The sequence below is a fragment of the Lontra canadensis genome, unplaced genomic scaffold, assembly GCF_010015895.1.
Source record: "Lontra canadensis isolate GAN:19392208 unplaced genomic scaffold, GSC_riverotter_1.0 scaffold71, whole genome shotgun sequence".
Taxonomy (NCBI): Eukaryota; Metazoa; Chordata; class Mammalia; order Carnivora; family Mustelidae; genus Lontra; species Lontra canadensis.
This window is the reverse complement of record NW_022631065.1, coordinates 7016271-7026607: the sequence shown is the minus strand read 5'-3', so window position 1 is coordinate 7026607 and position 10337 is coordinate 7016271.

Here is a 10337-nt window from a genome sequence, read left to right as displayed (position 1 = left end):
CCCCCCCCCCCCCTTACGCTTGGGATCTCTTCTGATTTGGCTAAAGCATATTTTCCTGGGGTTGTTGCCACCCTTTTAGTATTTTACTTGTTCCTCCATATACTCTTATCTGGACAAAATGACAAGGCAGAAAAATTCACCACAAAAAAAAGAACAAGAGGCAGTACCGAAGGCTAGGGACCTAATCAATACAGACATTGGTAATATGTCAGATCTAGAATTCAGAATGACGATTCTCAAGGTTCTAGCTGGGCTCGAAAAAGGCATGGAAGATATTAGAGAAACCCTCTCGGGAGATATAAAGCCCTTTCTGGAGAAATAAAATAACTAAAATCTAATCAAGTTGAAATCAAAAAAGCTATTAATGAGGTGCAATCAAAAATAGAGGCTCTCACTGCTAGGATAAATGAGGCAGAAGAAAGAATTAGTGATATAGAAGACCAAATGACAGAGAATAAAGAAGCTGAGCAAAAGAGGGACAAACAGCTACTGGACCACGAGAGCAGAATTTGAGAGATAAGTGACACCATAAGATGAAACAACATTAGAATCATTGGGATTCCAGAAGAAGAAGAAAGAGAGAGTGGAGCAGAAGGTATATTGGAGAGAATGATTGGAGAGAATTTCCCCAATATGGCAAAGGGAACAAGCATCAAAATCCAGGAGGTTCAGAGAACCCCCCTCAAAATCAATAAGAATAGGTCCACACCCCATCACCTAATAGTAAAATTTACAAGTCTTAGTGACAAAGAGAAAATCCTGAAAGCAGCCCGGGAGAAGAAGTCTGTAACATACAATGGTAAAAATATTAGATTGGCAGCAGACTTATCAACAGAGACCTGGCAGGCCAGAAAGAGCTGGCATGATATATTCAGAGTACTAAACGAGAAAAACATGCAGCCAAGAATACTATATCCAGCTAGGCTATCATTGAAAATAGAAGGAGAGATTAAAAGCTTCCAGGACAAACAAAAACTGAAAGAATTTGTAAACACCAAACCAGCTCTACAGGAAATATTGAAAGGGGTCCTCTAATCAAAGAGAGACCCTAAAAGTAGTAGACCAGAAAGGAACAGAGACAATATACAATAACAGTCACAGGCAATACAATGGCACTAATTCATATCTCTCAATAGTTACCCTGAGTGTTAATAGGCTAAATGCCCCAATCAAAAGACACAGGGTATCAGAATGGATAAAAAAACAAAACCCATCTATATGTTGCCTACAAGAAACTCATTTTAAACCCGAAGACACCTTCAGATTTAAAGTGAGGGGGTGGAAAAGAATTTACCATGCTAATGGACATCAGAAGAAAACCGGAGTGGCAATCCTTATATCAGATCAATTAGATTTTAAGCCAAAGACTATAATAAGAGATGAAGAAGGAAACTATATCATACTCAAAGGATCTGTCCAACAAGAAGATCTAACAATTGTAAATATCTATGCCCCTAACGTGGGAGCAACCAACTATATAAACCAATTAATAACAAAATCAAAGAAACACATCGACAATAATTCAATAATAGTAGGGGACTTTAACACTCCCCTCACTGACATGGACAGATCATCCAAGCAAAAGATCAACAAGGAAATAAAGGCCTTAAATGACACACTGGACCAGATGGACATCACAGATATATTCAGAACATTTCATCCCAAAGCAACAGAATACACATTCTTCTCTAGTGCCCATGGAACATTCTCCAGAATAGATCACATCCTTGGTTCTAAATCAGGTCTCAACCGGTATCAAAAGATTGGGATCATTCCCTGCATATTTTCAGACCACAATGCTCTGAAGCTAGAACTCAATCTCAAGAGGATATTTGGAAAGAACCCAAATACATGGCGACTAAACAGCATCCTTCTAAAGAATGAATGGGTCAACCAGGAAATTAAAGAAGAATTGAAAAAATTCATGGAAACAAATGATAATGAAAATACAACGGTTCAAAATCTGTGGGACACAACAAAGGCAGTCCTGAGAGGAAAATATATAGCGGTACAAGCCTTTCTCAAGAAACAAGAAAGGTCTCAGGTACACAACCTAACCCTACACCTAAAGGAGCTGGAGAAAGAACAAGAAAGAAAGCCTAAACCCAGCAGGAGAAGAGAAATCATAAAGATCAGGGCAGAAATCAATGAAATAGAGACCAAAAAAACAATAGAACAAATCAACCAAACTAGGAGCTGGTTCTTTGAAAGAATTAATAAGATTGATAAACCCCTGGCCAGACTTATCAAAAAGAAAAGAGAAAGGACCCAAATAAATAAAATCATGAATGAAAGAGGAGAGATCACAACTAACACCAAAGAAATACAAGCAATTATAAGAACATACTATGAGCAACTCTACACCAACAAATTTGACAATCTGGAAGAAATGGATGCATTCCTAGAGACATATAAACTGCCACAACTGAACCAGGAATAAATAGAAAGTCTGAACAGACCCATAACCAGTAAAGAGATTGAAACAGTCATCAAAAATCTCCAAACAAACAAAAGCCCAGGGCCAGACGGCTTCCCGGGGGAATTCTACCAAACATTTAAAGAAGAACTAATTCCTATTCTCCTGAGACTGTTCCAAAAAATATAAATGGAAGGAAAACTTCCAAACTCATTTTATGAGGCCAGCATCACCTTGATCCCAAAACCAGACAAGGATCCCATCAAAAAAGAGAACTACAGACCAATATCCTTGATGAACACAGATGCAAAAATTCTCACCAAAATACTAGCCAATAGGATTCAACAGTACATTAAAAGGATTATTCACCACGACCAAGTGGGATTTATTCCAGGGCTGCAAGGTTGGTTCAACATCCGCAAATCAATCAATGTGATACAACACATTAATAAAAGAAAGAACAGGAACCATATGATACTCTCAATAGATGCTGAAAAAGCATTTGACAAAGTACAGCATCCCTTCCTGATCAAAACTCTTCAAAATGTAGGGATAGAGGGCACATACCTCAATATTATCAAAGCCATCTATGAAAAACCCATCGCAAATATCATTCTCAATGGAGAAAAACTGAAAGCTTTTCCCCTAAGGTCAGGAACACGGTAAGGCTGTCCATTATGACCACTGCTATTCAACATAGTACTAGAAGTCCTATCCTCAGCAATCAGACAACAAAAGGAAATTAAAGGCATCCAAGTAGGCAAAGAAGAAGTCAAACTATCACTCTTCGCAGATGATATGATACTATATGTGGAAAACCCAAAAGACTCCACTCCAAAACTGCTAGAACTTGTACAGGAATTCAGTAAAGTGTCAGGATATAAAATCAATGCACAGAAATCAGTTGCATTTTTCTACACCAACAACAAGACAGAAGAAAGAGAAATTAAGAAGTCAATCCCATTTACAATTGCACCCAAAACTGTAAGATACCTAGGAATAAACCTAACCAAAGAGACTAAGAATCTAAAAACTATAAAGTACTCATTAAAGAAATTGAGGAAGACACAAAGAAATGGAAAAATGTTCCATGCTCCTGGATTGGAAGAATAAATATTGTGAATATGTCTATGCTACCTAAAGCAATCTACACATTTAATGCAATTCCTATCAAAGTACCATCCATTTTTTTCAAAGAAATGGAACAAATAATCCTAAAATTTATATGGAACCAGAAAAGACTGCGAATAGCCAAAGGAATATTGAAAAAGAAAGCCAAAGTTGGTGGCATCACAATTCCGGACTTCAAGCTCGATTACAAAGCTGTCATCATCAAGACAGCATGGTACTGGCACAAAAACAGACACATAGATCAATGGAACAGAATAGAGAGCCCAGAAATAGACCCTCAACTCTATGGTCAACTAATCTTCAACAAAGCAGGAAAGAATGTCCAATGGAAAAAAGACAGCCTCTTCAATAAATGGTGTTGGGAAAATTGGACAGCCACATGCAGAAAAATGAAATTGGATCATTTCCTTACACCACACACGAAAATAGACTCAAAATGGATGAAGGACCTCAATGTGAGAAAGGAATCCATCAAAATCCTTGAGGAGAACACAGGCAGCAACCTCTTTGACCTCAGCCGCAGCAACATCTTCCTAGGAACATCGCCAAAGGCAAGGGAAGCAAGGGCAAAAATGAACTATTGGGATTTTATCAAAATCAAAAGCTTTTGCACAGCAAAGGAAACAGTTAACAAAACCAAAAGACAACTGACAGAATGGGAGAAGATATTTGCAAACGACCTATCAGATAAAGGGCTAGTGTCCAGAATCTATAAAGAACTTCTCAAACTCAACACCCAAAGAACGAATAATCCAATCAAGAAATGGGCAGAGGACATGAACAGACATTTCTGCAAAGAAGACATCCAGATGGCCAACAGACACATGAAAAAGTGCTCCACATCACTCGGCATCAGGGAAATACAAATCAAAACCACAATGAGATACCACCTCACACCAGTCAGAATGGCTAAAATTAACAAGTCCGGAAATGACAGATGCTGGCGAGGATGCGGAGAAAGGGGAACCCTCCTACACTGTTGGTGGGAATGCAAGCTGGTGCAACCACTCTGGAAAACAGCATGGAGGTTCCTCAAAATGTTGAAAATAGAAGTACCCTATGACCCAGCAATTGCACTGCTGGGTATTTACCCTAAAGATACAAACGTAGTGATCCGAAGGGGCACGTGCACCCGAATGTTTATAGAAGCAATGTCTACAATAGCCAAACTATGGAAAGAACCTAGATGTCCATCAACAGACGAATGGATAAAGAAGATGTGGTATATATACACAATGGAATACTATGCAGCCATCAAAAGAAATGAAATCTTGCCATTTGCGACAACGTGGATGGAACTAGAGGGTATCATGCTTAGCGAAATAAGTCAATCAGAGAAAGACAACTATCATATGACCTCCCTGATATGAGGGAGAGGAGATGCAACATGGGGGGTTAAGGGGGTAGGATAAGAGTAAATGAAGCAAGATGGGATTGGGAGGGAGATAAACCATAAGTGACTCTTAATCTCACAAAACAAACTGAGGGTTGCTGGGGGGAGGGGGTTGGGAGATGGGGAGTGGGGTTATGGACATTGGGGAGGGTATGTGCTATGGTGAGTGCTGTGAAGTGTGTAAACCTGGCGATTCACAGACCTGTACCCCTGGGGAAAAAAATATATGTTTATAAAAAAATAAAATTTAAAAAAATATATTAACAGGAGTCCTATCAGATGTTAAAGTCAACCCAGTTCCAGTCCTGACTGATGTCGGAATGTTTTAAGGGTAAAAGAAAGAGGACCCAGTAGAAACTGTTCTCACAACTGCCCCCCAGGGACAGAGCAATGCATAGTTCAGTGGACCAGTGCCAGCTGACCTTGGCAAGGAAAGTAACAGAATTTGAAAGATAATGGAAAATTATATAATAATTTTTTTTAATTTTTTAATTTTTTACTAACATATAATGTATCATTAGCCCCAGGGGTACAGGTCTGTGAATTGCCAGGTTTACACACTTCACAGCACTCACCATAGCACATACCTTCCCCAGTGTCCATAACCCAACCACCCTCTCCCTAAACCCCTACCCCCAGCAACCCTTAGTTTGTTTTGTGAGATTAAGAGTACCTTACAGTTTGTCTCCCTCCTGATCCCATCTTGTTTCATTTTTTCCTTCCCTACCCGCCAAACTCCCCACTTTGCCTCAACTTCCTCATATCAGGGAGATCATATGATAATTATATTTCTCTGCGTGACTTATTTCACTCAGCATAACACCCTCTAGATCCATCCATGTCATCACAAATGGCAAGATTTCATTTTTGATGGCTGCATAGTATTCCATTGTATATCTATACCACTTTTTCTTTATCCATTCATCTGTTGATGGACATCTAGTTTCTTTCCATAGTTTGGCTATTGTGGACATTGCTGCTATAAACATTCGGGTGCACGTGCCTCTTTGGATCACTACATTTGTATCTTTAGGATAAATACCCAGTATTGCAATTGCTGTGTGATAGGATAGCTCTATTTTCAACATTTTGAGGAACCTCCATGCTGTTTTCCAGAGTGATTGCTCCAGCTTGCATTCCCACCAACAGTGTAGGAGGGTTCCCCTTTCTCCAGATCCTCACCAACATCTGTCATTTCCTGACTTGTTAATTTAGCCATTCTGACAGCTGTGAGGTGATATCTCACTGTGGTTTTGATTTATATTTCCCTGATGGCGAGTGATGTTGACCACTTTTTCATGTGTCTGTTGGCCATCTGGATGTCTTTGTTGCAGAAATGTCTATTCATGTCCTCTGCCCACTTCTTGATTGGATTATTTGTTCTTTGGGTGTTGAGTTTGATAAGTTCTTTATAGATTTTGGATATTAGCCCTTTATCTGATATTTCTTTTGCAAATATCTTCTCCCATTCTGTCAGTTGTCTTTTGGTTTTGTTGATTTTTTCATTTGATGTGCAAAAGCTTTTGATTTTGATGAAGTCCCAATAGTTCATTTTTGCCTTTGCTTCCCTTGCCTTTGTGTTCTCAAGGATTTTGATGGATTTCTTTCTCACATTGAGGTCCTTCATCCATTTTGAATATATTTTCATGTTTGATGTAAGAAAATGGTCCAGTTTCATTTTTCTGCATGTGGCTGTCCAATTTTCCCAACATCATTTGTTGAAGAGACTGTCTTTTTTCCATTGGATGTTCTTTCCTGCTTTGTCAAAGATTAGTTGACCATAGAGTTGAGCGTCTATTTCTGGGCTCTCTGTTCTGTTCCAATGATCCATGTGTCTGTTTGGGGGCCAGTACCATGCTGTCTTGATGATGACAGCTTTGTAACAGAGCTTGAAGTCTGGACTTGTGATGCCAACAACGTTGGCTTTCTTTTTCAGCATTCATTGGGCTATTCAAGGTCTTTTCTGGTTCTATATAAATCTTAAGATTATTTGTTCCATTTCTTTGAAAAAAATTGATGGGATTTTGAAAGGTATTGCATTAAATGTGTAGATTGCTTTAGGTAGCATAGACATTTTCACAATATTTGTTCTTCCAATCCATAAGCATGGAACATTTTTCCATTGTCTCTTCCTCAATTTCTTTCATGAGTACATTATAGTTTTCTGAGTACAAATTCTTTGCCTCTTTGGATAGGTTTATTCTTAAGTATCTTATGGTTTTGGGTGCAATTGTAAATGGGATTGACTCCTTAATTTCTCTTTCTTCTGTCTTGCTATTGGTATGTAGAAATGCAACTGATTTCTGTGCATTGATTTTATATCCTGACACTTTACTGAATTCCTGTACAAATTCTAGCAGATTTGGGGTGGAAACTTTTGGGTTTTCCACATAAAGTATCATATCATCTGCACAGAGTGGGAATTTGACTTCTTCTTTGCCGATTTGGATGCCTTTAATTTCTTTTTGTTGCCTGATTGCTGAGGCTGGGACTTCTAGTACTATGTTGAATAGCAGTGGTGATAATGGACATCCCTGTCGTGTTCCTGACCTTAGCGGGAAAGCTCTGAGTTTTTCTCCAGTAAGAATGATGTTTACTGTGGGTTTTTCATAGATGGTGTTGATGATATTGAGGTATGTATTCTCTATCCCTACACTTTGAAGAGTTTTGGTCATGAAAGGATGCTGTACTTTGTCAAATGCTTTTTCAGCACCTATTGAGAGTATCCTATGGTTCTTGTTCTTTCTTTTATTAATGTATTGTATCACATTGATTGATTTGTGGATGTTGAACCAAACTTGCAGCGCAGGAATAAATCCCACTTGGTCTTGGTGAATAATCCTCTTAATGTACTGTTGGATCATATTGCCTAGTATTTTGGTGAGAATTTTCATATCTGTGTTCATCAAGGATATTGGTCTGTAATTCTCCTTTTTGATGGGGTCTTTGTCTGGTAATACTGGCCTCATAAAATGAGTTTGGAAGTTTTCCTTCCATTTCTTTTTTTTTTTTTTTTAAGATTTCATCTATTTATTTGACAGACAGAGATCACAAGTTGGCAGAGAGGCAGGCAGAGAGAGAGGAGGAAGCAGGCCCCCTGCCGAGCAGAGAACCCGATGTGGGGCTCGATTCCAGGACCCTGGGATCATGACCTGAGCCAAAGGCAGAGGCTTTAACCCACTGAGCCACCCAGGTGCCCCCCATTTCTACTTTTTTAAGAACAGTTTCAGGAGGATAGGAATTAATTCTTTAAATGCTTGGTAGAATTCCCCTGGGAAGCCCTCTGGCCCTGGGCTCTTGTTTTTTGGAAGATTTTTGATGACTGCTTCAATCTCTTTACTGGTTATGGGTCTGTTCAGGTTTTCTATTTCTTCCTGGTTCAGTTTTGGTAGTTTATATGTCTCCAGGAATGTGTCCATTTCTTCCAGATTGTCAAATTTGCTGGAGTATATTTGCTCATGATATGTTCGTATAATTGTTTGTATTTCTTTGGTATTGGTTGTGACTCTCCTCTTTCATTCATGATTTTTTTTAAGATTTTATTTATTTATTTGACAGAGAGATCACAAGTAGGTGGAGAGGTAGGCAGAGGGAGAAGGGACACAGGCTCCCTGCCAAGCAGAGAACATGATGTGGGGCTTGATCCCAGGACCCTGAGACCATGACCTGAGCTGAAGGCAGAGGTTTAATCCACTGAGCCACTCAGGGTCCCCTCATTCATGATTTTATTAATTTGGGTCCCTTCTCTTTTCTTTTTGACAAGTCTGGCCAGGGGTTTATCAATCTTATTAATTATTTCAAAGAACCAGCTCCTAATTTCATTGATTTGTTATATTGATTTTGGTTTCTATTTCATTGATTTCTGCCCTGATCTTAATTATTTCTCTTCTTCTGCTGGGTTTAGGCTTACTTTGTTGTTCTTTCTCCAGCAACTTTAAATGTAGGGTTAGAATGTGTGTTTGAAACCTTTCTTGTTTCTTGAGAAAGGCTTGTATCACTATATATTTTCTTCTCAGGACTGCCTTTGCTATGTCCCACAGATTTTGAACAATTGTGTTTTCATTATCATTTGTTTCCATGAATTCTTTCAATTCTTCTTTAATTTCCTGGTTGACCCATTCATTCTTTAGAAGGATGCTCTTTAGCATCCATGTATTTTGGTTCTTTCCAAATTTCCTCCTGTGACTGAGTTCTAGTTTCAGAGCATTATGGTCTGAAAATATGCAGGGAATGATTTCCATCTTTTAATATCAGTTGAGACCTGATTTGTGACCCAGGATGTGATCTATTCTGGAGAATGTTCCATGGGCACTAGAGAAGAATGTGTATTCTGTTGCTTTGGGATGAAATGTTCTGAATATATCTGTGATGTCCATCTGGTCCAGTGTGTCATTTAAGGCCTTTATTTCCTTGTTGATCTTTTGCTTGGATGATCTGTCCATTTCAGTGAGGGGAATGTTAAAGTCCCTTACTATTATTGTATTATTGTCAATGTGTTTCTTTGATTTTATTATTAATTGTTTTAGGTAGTTGGATGCTCCCATGTTAGGGGCATAGATATTTACAATTGTTAGATCTTCTTGTTGGACAGACTCTTTGGGTATGATATAGTGTCCTTTCTCATCTCTTATTATAGTCTTTGGCTTAAAATCTAATTGATCTGATATAAGGATTGCCACCCCAGCTTTCTTTTGATGTCCATTAGCATGGTAAATTGTTTTCCACCCCTCACTTTAAATCTGGAGTTGTCTTTGGGTCTAAAATGAGTTTCTTGGAGATAGCATATTGATGGGTTTTGGTTTTTTATCCATTCTGATACCCTGTGTCTTTTGATTGGGACATTGAGCCCATTTGCATTCATGGTAACTATTAGTGCCATTGTATTTCCTGTAAGGTGACTGTTACTGTATATTGTCTCTGTTCTTTTCTGGTCTACTACTTTTAGGCTCTCTCTTTGCTTTGAGGACCTCTTTCAATATTTCCTGTAGACCTGGGTTGGTGTTTATAAATTCTTTTAGGTTTTGTTTGTCCTGGAAGCTTTTTATCTCTCCATTTTCAGTGATAGCCTAGCTGGATATAGTATTCTTCGCTGTGTATTTTGCTCATTTAGTGCTCTGAGTATATCATGCCAGTTCTTTCTGGCCTGCCGGGTCTCTGTGATCTGCTGCTAATCTAATATTTCTACCATTGTATGTTACATACTTCTTGTCCCAAGCAGCTTTCAGGATTTTCTCTTTTTCACTAAGACTTGTAATTTTTACTATTAGTTGATGGGGTGTGGACCTATTTTTATTAATTTTGAGGTTTCCATGTGCCTTCTGGATTTTGATGCTTGCTCCCTTTGCTATATTAGGGAAGTTCTCTACTATAATTCTCTCCAATATACCTTCTGCCCCT